Raw genomic sequence first — 11,855 nt, 5'->3', positions numbered from 1 at the left:
AGAAGAAGAAGAAGAAGAAGAAGGAGAAGAAGAAGAAGCACCCCCAGTGTGATAGAGATCATACCCGGGCTGCAGTGGCAGTGGATGCCAGCAGGATGGCCAGGGCTGCAGAGATATGCTCTGTGTTGGGTGGATAAAGCGTTGTCATCCAAAGATGTAACTAGCACGTGGTGTCACGTCCCTTTCTGGAAATGGGCCAGGGGTCAAGAACTGAATATGGTCTATCTGCCTTCATAGCAGCAACCATTCCATGAACAAAGCAAATTCTCCACCAGGGGTGGGGTGGGAAACCAAATAGTAGAGATGGTACAACGGATGGCGCGCACCCTGGAGGGACTGAAGATGAGTGTATGTGCTGATATTCTCTGTCTCTGTCTCTCTGTCTCTCTCTCTGTGTTTCTGTATGTCTCTGTCTCTCTCACACACATAATAGAATTCTATTCAGCCATCAAGATAACGAAGTTCTTTATGATCAAGTTAGCCTCATTTCAGGGATTAAGGGATGGACTGACAAATATAAATCAATAAATGTACTATACTACCAAAATGGATTTAAGGATCATCTCAGTGGATACAGAAAAAGTCACTTACCAAATCCTATATCCATTCATGATAAAAATCCCCACCCCCAAGAAACTGGAAATAAAAGAAATGTATCTCAATGTAATAAAGGCTCAATATGACAACCCAATAGCTAGCCATCATGTTCGATGAGAAACAAATTCAAAGTATTTCTAGTAAAACCACTTTGTCCACTGTTATTCAATATAGTGCTTGAAGTCTTAGCCATTGCTTCTTTTGTAGACAAAAGAAGGAAATGATAGGGTCAGAAATAAGTAAGTTAAACTGTCATTATTAGCAAGTAGGATTATGTACAACAATAAACTCTAAAGACTCTGCTAGGGACTGGAGAGCTGCTCATGGTGAGAACACCGTTGCTGCAGAGAGAGAACATGTTCTCCAGCACCCATGTCAGGGAGCTTGCAACCGCCCGAAGTTCCAGCTCCAGGTGATCCAACGCTGTTCTGGTCTCCACAGTGCACTCCCTGCTCCCCAGCCCAATGCACACAAGCATATATATATATCAGAAAATTAGCAACCCAATCAATGAGTAGGCTATGAAATGTATGAAATGAACAGATAACCCTCAGAAGGAGAGATAAATGGTTAATAAACACATGGAAAAATTCAGCTCCACAGTCAATAGAGGGCTGCAAGTTAAAACTAAATTCTAGTCACTGTCAATTATTAAGAAAACAAATAACAAATCCTGGTGAGTATGTGCACTGAGAAACTGAGGACCAATCCCCCAAACTATCAACCGAAGCAAACTTCTCTGTGTAGCTTGATCTCGATTATTTGCTTTGTTATAGTAATGGAAATATTACTAACACAAGGTTCGTGAAAAGCGTTAAGAGAACGAAGTTTAAGCCCTCAGCACAAAAAGCCATGCATAGAGAAAATGTCTCAGTGCAGCCATTGTATTATTTATACAGACTTCAAAACAGCATGCTGCCTGCAATAAGTACATACAGCACTGTTAACTAAAATAAATAACTTTAAAATTATTTATTTAGTATATGAATCATGTATTTAGTGAACACACATGTTCACATGGCACAATTTGTGTGTGTGTGTGTGTGTGTGTGTGTGTGTGTATGTGTGTGTAGGTCAGAGGCCAACGTGTGGATGTTATCTCTTTTTATTATGTGGGTCAGGGGAATTGAACTTAGGACATGGTACTAAGTGCCTTTGTCTGCTGAGCAAGAGCCTATGGTTGCAGCACCTGAATAACTACTGAAGACTCTAACAAAGTTTTTGTCTACCTGTGATTGGGGTATCATTGGGCTCTTCTATCTCTAGTTGGGGGAGAGAGAGAGAGAGAGAGAGAGAGAGAGAGAGAGAGAGAGAGAGAGAGAGAGAGAGAGGTTTAGTCCGCACGTAATTAACTACAAGGATGTAGAAGTGTCAGATGGAGCAATTTGCCTCCCTTGAGGGTTTGCAGCTTGAAATGATAGACAGGAACTGCGTCCCCTCCTCGGTGTGGTAACTACCTTTCCATGGTTGCAACTTAATATCCCACGGAAGGAAGTTAAGGAAGGTGGAGTCTATTGGCTTGTGGTTTCGGGTTTACAGAGCATCATAACAGGGAAGACATGGTGGCTGAGTTGTGAAGCCTTTGATGACTATATTACATACGCAGCCAGGAATCAGAGAGAGAAACGAACTCTCTTACACTATCCTCTATGTTCTCTGTGCCATCACTCCTTAGGGGACTAGAGGGTCCTCTACAGTCCCATCCCGAGTCACCCTCACTGCTGTAAAAGTCCATAATCTAATCTATCCTTAGGGGATTAGAGTGACTTAGGAAAGCAACCTGGGCCACCAGCTTGGGACTCAGGATGGGGGTTCTTCCCACTCATTCATTATAAAGGCCGATAGACTAATAATTCTATACCACACAAGCATTTCCTATGAGTCATTCCTACATCCTCTTTCTCAATACCCTCATGTTTTTAATCTATGGCACAGAGAGCATGAATTGAGGTGTTTTGTTTTGTTTAGATTATTTTATGTATGCGAGTACACTGTTGCTCTCTTCAGACACCCCAGAAGAGGGCATCAGATCCTGTTACAGATGGTTGTAAGTCACTGTGTGGTTGCTGGGAATTGAACTCAGGACCTCTGGAAGGGCAGTCAGTGCTCTTAACTGCTGAACCACATCTTCAGCCCACAGAGTAAGTTTTGACAGCTGGACAGTGTGTGGTTATAAAACATAGTTCATTTTGCTGGGTTTGGGATAGCCTTGAGAAACAAAAAAAAAAAAAAAAAAGGTAAGCCTGTGGTCACTGAGCACTCTGTAGTTCTGGATAGAGGGTCTCATTCCCGAATCACCCTCTGTGCTGCGAAAGTTCATAATTCCATAACGGAAGAGTTGCAGCTGTCATGGAGAGATCCTGTCCTTCATAGGACTCCACGCTCCATTATGCCAAGGAATGCTCACGGTCTCTCTCAGGGCAGTATTCTATGACGAGGTCAGCACATTTTGCCACAAAGCCCAGATCCTGGAAATGTCTGAGTAATACCAGTATCATGTCTTCACGGGGGAAATAGTTTCCTATCCAAGCCCTAGGAGTGCAGACCTCCTGATCTCAAGCGCGTTGTCTCCTCCGGGTGCTTTTCTTGGTTAACTTCTCAGCCATCTCCTCCTGTAGCCAAGAACAATCTTGGTCTGATGCTGCCAGCCTTGCTTCCCAGTTAGGAAGTGTGGTGCAGCTCAGCCCTGTCTGACACATGCTGATTCACTAGGGCTCCAGGGACGTGGCTCCTGGCTACTTTATTAGAGTATGAATCTGGTAGCAGGGGTCAGATTTCAGTTCGGTTTGTAAAAGCACAGTGGAAAGCATTCATGTTGTTAAGCCTGAGGGTGGATCTATGTGTATTTCTTTCACGTGTTTTGTTTAGGGACAGTGTCTTACATGGAGTCCAGGCTGGCCTCAACCTCATAATCCTCCTGCCTCAGCTTCCCAAGTGTTCTCTCTTGTCTCTCTTTTATTATGCTATGTCATAGCATAATAAAACTGTCGAGGACACCTTGTCCTCAAAGACCCGAGCATGAAGAATTTATGAAAACTGGAAGCCAGTTTGCAAGTAAGGATATATTGAGGCCTTGGTTAAGCTGGTTTTTTAAAAAATGCATTTTTAAATTAAAATGTCAAAGTTAGCATACAAGTGATTATTTAATTGTGGCATTCTGTTCATATATGTCACTATATTCGTATTGAACCAACTCTCCCACTGTCTGCTTTCCTCTCTGACTCTGTCCCTGTTGTTTTTGTCCTGAGGAGTCAGGCATAAAGTCTGACAGGGATAAAAAGACTGAGTCACACCCAGGTCGTCGGCAAACATTGTCACTTGGAGGGATCCCCTCCCCAGTACATACTTATATGAGTGAGAGAGAGAATTTGACAGACCCTGTGGTCAGATTGAGTGTAAAATGTTCAATGCCTGGCCCCCAGCTGCTGGTACTGTCTGAGTTTGTACAGATACAGAGGTGAAGCTTTCCTGAAGGAAGTGGGCCACTGGGAACAGAACTGGGTGGGGTTCTGTAGCCTGGCCCCACCAGCTCCCATGTTCTCTGCATCCTGACTACAATGCAATGTGACCAGCTGCCCCTCACTCCTACTGCCAGGGCCTCCCCACCGTGAAGGCTTTATCCCTCCCAAACTATGGGCTACAATTAACTCTTTGTCCCTCAGTAGCATCTTGTTGGCTATATAGTCTTAGCAGCAAAGAAAATGATAGCACAGTTGTGGTAGAGCATCCATTAGAGAGTCAGAGGCACAAGAATTGGGGTTTGGGGCTCTGGCAATGGGATCCTGCTGCTACACATTACGAGGGTGAGGATGGCCGCCAACTGGCCCATTCACCCAACAAGTGCGCAACACCTTGAAGGTTCTGGGGCAGGAGATCGTGGTTAACCAATAAAGGGAGTGACTGCTCCCAAGGGTTTGCTCCACAGTCCAGCAGGGAGCTCTGGAAAATCATAGTAGCATTGCTAAGAGAAGACAGACAAGGGCTAGCTAATGCAGCCTCCTGGAAGAGCCAAGGAGGCTTCCTGGAAGCCTAGATGTCTATGTATCCCATAGGGAGGATTTAGTCGGAGACGGGGTTGAAGTAAGAGTGGTGTGGGCTCTGGATGACTAAATACAGAGGGCCAAGCTAAGGCTGCTCAGCGCAAGTTGCAGGTGAAGCCAAGCTAGGGCAAGGGCAAGGGGCAAGGGCAAGGGCAGGCCTTGCAGAGCCCTGACAGTGCCTTCTAATGGGGGCAGGGTTTTCATTAGAGAGAGATGGGAGCTACTGAGGTTGCCTGAAAATGGCTGGATTCTTAAATAGACCTGGAGATAGGTGATCTTACACCTGCCACTTGTTTTGGGAAGGTGACTGCAATGGCTATTCTTGGTTGTCAACTGGATAATCTTTGGAAATAACTAGAACTCCCCCCCCCCCCAAAGGAGGGACACACCCGGGAGGGATTTTTGCTTAATTTGAAGTGGGAAGATCTACTTCTAATTGGATCTTTGAGGAAGACAGACACCTCTACAATGGGCCATGGGTTTTCCTAGAAGCCTTTATAAGGACACAGAAGAGGGAAGCTTTGCTCTGTGCTTGCTTGCTGTCTACTTGCTAGTAGGCCCATTCTTTGGCTCTCACTAAAGCCTACTTCCACATGCTGGCGTATACTGAAGACCATCTGAGACTCCAGCCTCATGGGCTGAGCAACTACTGGATTCTTGGCCTTTCAGTTCAGAGGCAGCCATTGTTGAACTAGCTGGACCATAGCCTATATGTCATTCGAATAAATTCCCTTCCTATACAGAGAGGTTCATTGTATAAATTCTGTTACTCTAGAGAATTTTGACTGATACAGTGACCATAGAAACAAGTAGTGTGTGTGTATGTGTGTGTCTCTGTGTGTATGTGTTTGTCTATGTGAGTGCATGTAAACTTGGACTTCTGTCCATACCTTCATCATTCATCACTCCCCCATGTTTCTGTTTGTTGTTATGAAAACACACAACACAGGATTCACCTCTCTCCACATCTTTAACCACACCATACAGCGTTACCTTCGAGTACACATATTTAATAGTAAATTTCCAGAACTTCCTCCTTCTGCACAACACAGCCTTTCTCTCTGTTGAGCAGCATCTCCCCATTTCTCCTTCCCAAAGCTCCCAGAAAACACCACTCGACTCTCTGCATCCATGGGTTGTCCTGGTCAGATTCCTTCTGTATGTACAACATTTAGTCTTCCGCCACTGACTTAACTTCCGTTAGCATCACGCCCCCTCGGGTTCATTCACGTGTCAGAAATGGCATGATTACATTCTTTCCCAGGGCTTAATAGTATTCCACTACTTCAACATTCACTCTTGGACCACCACAGCACAAGGGGTAAAGAAGCAGGATTCCTTGTGTCAGCTCAGGGAGATGGAAGGAGGCTTTGGTGGGGATGAGAGAATGGAGAGGTAGACACATTCGCCTGAGTCCACTTGGCTTGGAAGTTGTACTATTCTTCCGTATGGAATTGTGTCCCAAAATATCTTTCTATAACAAATGCCTGAGATGATCAGCTAATACCTGAGGATGCTTTGTGCTGGGATAGATCGGTCCAGCTGCTCCTGAGCCTGTGGGGAGGATGTGGTGGAGTCAAGCCACTTATCTGGTAAGGGTAGAAGGAAAGGGAGGGGGCTAGGGTCCCCTTTGAGGAATGTCCCCGGTGGTCTGTAGTCCTCCCACAAGCTCCTTAGGAACGTCCTCAGCACCTCCCCTCCCACCAGGTCCACATCTGTAACACGTGGGTGCAAGTTATACAACGTGATCACAGACAGTGTTGTACCCGAGTTTATTTGTGGGTACCCTCCAATGAGGACCTGACTCTTTTGAGAGGATATTGGTGTCTGTGTGACCATGAGCACTCCTGGGAGGAGGAGGAGACCATGGGAGCCCCCAAGTCGTGATATTCATAAGTGCCTTGTCAATCGTAGGGCTCTGACACACAGATGGACAGTTCCTAGGGTCTTGGCCTCAGGATTTGGGAAGCTCTCGGAGGGACTGTGCAGAGCAGTGCAACCGCACCCAGGAATCTGTATTTGTAGAAGTACGCGGCACCTCTGAGCTAGCAGGCCCCGATGGACAGTAACTTGTTCAATATTTTAAGTAGGTCTTGAAGGAACAGTTGAGGTCTTAAACTTGTCATTAGAGAGATAACTTATATATGCTAAGGAGAAACTGTTGATGTAAAACCACGCAGCTCTTACCTCAAAGGGAATAAAAGAATAGTTTTATGCTGGAGTCAAATTTGAGCAACCATAGCCTGGGAACTACAGAGCTCAGTTAGCCCAGATTCCACATTCTCCTGAGGTCTTATAATAACAGAACAAAAAGAGTTATAAACAAAGAAACTGAAAACATACTTCCGTGGAAACATCACAGAGGTAGGTGGTTCGGGGGAAAATCTCCGTATCCCTTAGATGCTATCTCACGCCATCCTTAGCTGTTGGCTTGGTGGAAGCTGGAGGTCTGCTCAGCTAGATTTCAAAGGTTTTTATCTGTTCACAGTATGGTAGTTCCAGACGCAGAGATTGGCAAGGACTGTCTATTAGCGGGATAAAGCTGACGTAAGATAAGTTATAATGAGGCTCTGGACCTGCAACATTCCAACCTCCCACATCAATACAGTTCCAACCAGTCCATCAGTCGCTTCTAATCCTTCTCAGAAATTACTGTTCACAGAACATTGGTAGGACAGACTTTGAATATCTGAAAATCACAAACGGTTGGGACACACTTTAAATTGTAAACTTAAAATTACATTTGTGTGTGAGTGTGTGTGTATGTGAGTGTGTGTGTGAGAGTGTGTGTGACTCTGTGTGACTCTGTGTGTGTGTGTGTGTGTGTGTGTGTGTGTGTGTGTGAGAGAGAGAGAGAGAGAGAGAGAGAGAGAGAGAGAGAGAGAGAGAGAGAGAGATGCAGACCATGGCATGTGGAGGGCAGAGGGCAGCTTGTGAGAACTGGGTCTCTCCATCCACCATGAATGTCTGGGGACAGGTGCTTTACCCATTGAGCCATCTTACTTGCTCGTTAAGAGATCATTTTTTTTAACAGACAAAAAGATGATACAGTAAAAAGGCTTAACACATACCTTTCAAAGGACTCTGTAGAGGCAGCAAAACAGCTCGGGGTCCATTTGTCCTGCTTCATGGGGCTTTGGGGAGAAAGCGTGAGAGAGCTTTCCTTTGCTGATGGGTATTAACTGGCCACAGGCCAGGCCTGGAAGACTTTTCTGAGAGGATTCTTGCCAATCCCCTCAGTTTCTACCCACTTTGGACCCCACGTGGAGAGGATGGGTGGCTCACGTGGAGGGAATCAGGAAATGATAAAAGACATCTATAACCTCCCCCGGAAAATTAAAGCACCTGCCATTCACATCAGAAAAAAAAAAATCTAACATCTGCTATGAATTTGTGAGCCAGGGAGGGTTTCAATGACTCTAAGTGAATAGGAGGCCGAAGTAAGAGGAGGATGAGTTTGAAGGGGCAGCCTAGGTTACAGTCCTGAGACTGTAAAAACCAACCACCAAGCATGTGTGTGTGTGTGTGTGTGTGTGTGCAAATGCAGCAAATATCTCCCTACTCTGCCTCACTCCCCAGGAACTGGTTTAATTAAGTCCTTAGCAAATGTAGACCTGTTGTGGGTGCAATCCGCATCTCCCCTTTACAGAGAAGCTAAGTAACTCATCTGAAGTTACCCAGTTGGGAAGCAGGAAGGCAGATCTAGAAAGGCGGGCTCCAGGGTGTGTTTCAAAACTGCAGGCTACACGGCCTCTTTGATGAAGTGACTCAGGGCCTAAGGAGATGCCTCAGGAAGGCACCGAGTCAGGAGTTCAGGTTTTATGGTGTTTTTACTTACCTTGGGTCACACACACACTTACTTAGTAAGAGCAGATTTTCAAAGCCTGCCTGTACTGCGTGTTCAGAACAGGAGGTCTAGATGTCCACATCTGATAGGGATCCTGTGACCCCTATACCCACATGCTCTCTGCTCAGGGGTGGTCCAATTTCGTCTGCCATGGTGAATCAACCCCCTACCGGCTTCTCCTTCTGTGGCTGGTGTGTGGGGGCTGGGTTTGCCTGAAGCATCAGGCTATCTTTGTGGCTCAGAGAGACAAAGAGGAACTCTCCTTGTATCATGCTCAGTCACAAAGCACACTACATGTTCTAGAAAAGAAAAACAGCCATAAGAGTAAGTCGATTCAGTATATACATACACACACCATATATATATATATATATATATATATATATATATATATATGCCACACACACATCACACACATGCACACATACAATATACCACCTCCATCTCTACTCCCACATACATACACACACATATACACCACATATATACACATACCACACACATGCATACATACATCACCCTTTCTCCACTCCTACACATACACACACACTCACACTGGCACACCACATACATATACACACACACACACACAACACAATACAACACATATATATACATACCACACACACACACATGCACACATACAATACAGCACCCCCATCTCCACACACACACACACACACACACACACACACACACACCCCTGAGTGTCCATCAGAATCAGAATCTCCATGAGCAATCATTGGTGCAGAGGCCTATGGGGCTCTGCTGAGCATGGGATCAGGGCTGGGAAGCCATGCAGAAATGACTTTGGTAGAGCAGAGGCTGCAGCTGACGCTATAAATCATAACCTTGAAACACAGGGCTGGGGAGGAGATGTGGTAGAGCACCTTTGAATGGACGTTATGGGTGGAAAAAGTGCTTTAAAAACAGTCAATTTCGGGTTGGTGAGATGGCTCAGTGGGTAAGAGCACCCGACTGCTCTTTCAAAGGTCCTGAGTTCAAATCCCAGCAACCACATGGTGGCTCATAACCATCTGTAACAAGACCTGACCTCCTCTTCTGGAGTGTCTGAAGACAGCTATGTGTGTAATTACATATAATAAATAAATAAAGCTTTAAAAAAAAAAACAGTCAATTTCACTGTGTGTCTCTGGGCTTTACAACACGGTGCTGGGGGGCGCATAGATTGCGAAGCTTGCGTTAACGGGTAGATTGGCAGGTCTCCGTGAGTGTGGCACTTCTTTGATTTTTAACTAGAGCAGCTGAAAATCTACCTGACAAAGTCCCCAACATAATACGGGTTTTTGAAAAAAAATGTATGTCTATATTTTTTATTGAAAATATTTTTTCATACAATATACTCTGATCACAATTTCCCTTCCTCTGACTTCTCCCAGACCCTCCACACCTCCTCAACCTCAAGCTGTTTCTCTTTCTCTCTGTAAAACAAACAAGCAAGAAAACAAAACAAACAAAAAACCTAAATAAACTAGAGTTAAAAAAATAACAAAGAAAGAAAGCCACAGGAAATACATAGACAAGGACACACACACATGCACACACAAGAAACCCATAAAAACACAAAATCAGAATAAAATTCTATATACAAGCAAAAGACCGGTAAGGCAAAAAATATGCCCAAACAAAATGAGATGAGCCACAAAGTCTACAAAAATACCGTTGAGTTGGTTTTGCGTTGGCAGTCTACGGCTGGGCACGGGCCTGCCCTGAAGTGTGGCTAGCACAACCAGTGACTTCCTTGGACAGAATGAAGTTTTCCTGTGAAAGCAGATGTCACTTGCTGGTAGCTTCTTGATAGGGATGGGACTCATGTCAGTGTTGGGTTGGTGTCTGGCTTGAACCTGTGCAGACCCTGTGCAGAGACCCCCAACTCGATACAGTTTTATGGACGTCCCTCCTCATGTGGTCTGTTAGTGCTCTCAACTTGTTCACTCTCCCTATTTGCAAAATGCTTTACAGTAAAATAGTCTCCCCCTATTCTTTTTCCTCTATGTTAGGTCAGGGCCAAAAACAGAGAAATAAAAATCCACTCCCCCCCAAACAAAACAAAAAACAAAAAATAAATATAAAAAATAAAAAATAAAACCTCAATGTTTTCCTCTTAGACATTTTAAAGAAAAGAAAACTGTATAGATAAAATTCTCTAAATCATAAAGTAGATTACTTCTCTTTCCTTTAGTTGATCTGTTTCTTTTATGTGAAATAGAATCATGAAAACTTCTTTTAATTTACCCCATTTCCCACTGATTTTCCAACTTTGTGAAGAGTTTTTCTTTATTTTTTTTTTCTTAAAAGAGTTTAACAATTTCTCCTCAGAAAGGGCCAAGTTGTAGCACCTAACCATAGATTTAATCAGTTCCTAAAAGAAGGCTTTGGTGGAAAAAAAAAAAACAACATTTTAAATGGTGTATTTAATCCAAGGGGCTTTAGTTGAAATACAGCTTCTTACGGCTACAATGTTACACATAGTAGACCCACCCAGATTTGGAGTTTTCCAAGTGACAGCCTGAAAAATTTAACTCTGTGGCCTGAACTTTTAAGTCCACTCAGCTTTGAGCAAGAGGGTTTTGAACGTTCACCAGGCATCTGTAAAGACACGTATTTGCCTGCAAGGTGCATGGAACCTCTTTTGGAGAAAGGAATGACCACGACGTTGAGGCTTTAGCTGCCCCTCAGCACTTCCAGATGTGGAACCAAGTGTCAGCATAAATTTCTTCAGATTTACTCCAAGCCTGGGCTTGGCTGGCCTTCCCGCCTGGAACACACAAGCGGATGGTGCCGAGGCAAAGGCCATCATCCCTTGTGAAAAGGCTGGGCTTGGGTCTCCCCCAGAAGCCAGCGCTCAGCTTAGAAGCCAGCTCCCACCAGCTCCCAGGAGACCGAGTTTCGCCATAACGTTAGCTATTTTGGAGCACACTAGAAGTCCCAAGAAATGCAGGGGTAAGGGAAAGACTGACTGAGAGAAGAGACCACCTCTCTCTCACACACCTTAAGCTCTGCTTCAAGGTTTACTATTTAGTTTTTTTCCAGAACATCTTGTACTGTAGCCACATTTTTATATCACTGGTTTTACTCCCTGATGTATCTTATAATTTAATTCACTGTCCCCCTGTTGGAAGGCAAGCCCTTTTCTGTTTGTCTAACATGTGTCTCTGTGTGTGTTTCTTGTGCTTTTTTTTTTTTTTTTTTTTTTTTTTTTTTTTTTATTTATTTATTATATGTAAGTACACTGTAGCTGTCTTCAGACACTCCGGATGTGGGAGGCTCCGGGAGAAGATGGAGGAGGGAAGGGATCTGTGATCAGAACCTGTTGTATGACTTTTCCAGTTTAAGACAAACAAACAAAC

Source organism: Mus pahari, chromosome 13, assembly GCF_900095145.1.
Source record: "Mus pahari chromosome 13, PAHARI_EIJ_v1.1, whole genome shotgun sequence".
Classification (NCBI taxonomy): Eukaryota; Metazoa; Chordata; class Mammalia; order Rodentia; family Muridae; genus Mus; species Mus pahari.
This window is presented reverse-complemented; position numbering follows the sequence as displayed.